Here is a 922-nt window from a genome sequence, read left to right on the forward strand (position 1 = left end):
CTACCATAATAGCCCTTAATCCTTAATCTACTTGTCAGGGATCCAATATGGGTGTTCTGCCAATTGCTGAGTATGTTTATTCCAATTATGCATTCTGGAACTGGGAAATCCCTACAGGATGGATTTGGGGACTCACTGGTCCCACTCTGAGACAAATCTGAGCTAAGACTCCATTAATAACCTGACCTCCATACACCCCCACACTCTGACTGGTGGGCCACAGTGATGTTTTGAGTCTCCTGGAATTAATGTCAGTTTAGAGCCAGTATCCAGTAGTGCCCCAAAAGTCTGATTATTTCCTTTTCCCCAGTGAACAATCACTCTTGTAAAAGGTCGCAGATCACTTTGGGGAAGACTGGGAGAAAGATTAACAGTATAAATTTTTGGCAGTATAGTGGGGTCCTTCCTCAAGTGGACCCAACCTTCCCTTTGTTCAAGATGTTGTGGGTCCTTAAGCTCAAATCTGGAAAATGATTGAGGGACCACCACTCTCTATTCTGGCGACTTGAGTTAGACTGCTGTTCACTTGACCTAGAATTCTTCCACTTGTACAGATCAAGTAAATATTTAGTAAATTTCTTATCTATTTCACTCCTAGGGACACCATGACTAAGTAGCCAATGTCATAAAGTCCATATGATTACTACTTTGATTCCATGGTCCATTATGGTAACCACATCCACCTTGCCTTTGTCAATTGAGTGTGGCCACTTGGCCCCTTCTGCCACAGTCCAATCAGCCTCATTGTAGTTAGGTGTCTTAATTCAGTTAGGGCAGTTTCCACTGTCGAATCAGACACTGAAAACCTCATGGAGTACAGTTCTACTCTGATACACATGAGATTTGTAAAAATGGCACAGTGGTGACAGACCTCCTCATCTAACTCCATAAAGGGGGAGGAGACAGAATCAACATCATCAGC

This window comes from Trichechus manatus, unplaced genomic scaffold, assembly GCF_000243295.1.
Source record: "Trichechus manatus latirostris isolate Lorelei unplaced genomic scaffold, TriManLat1.0 scaffold00107, whole genome shotgun sequence".
NCBI classification, from domain to species: domain Eukaryota; kingdom Metazoa; phylum Chordata; class Mammalia; order Sirenia; family Trichechidae; genus Trichechus; species Trichechus manatus.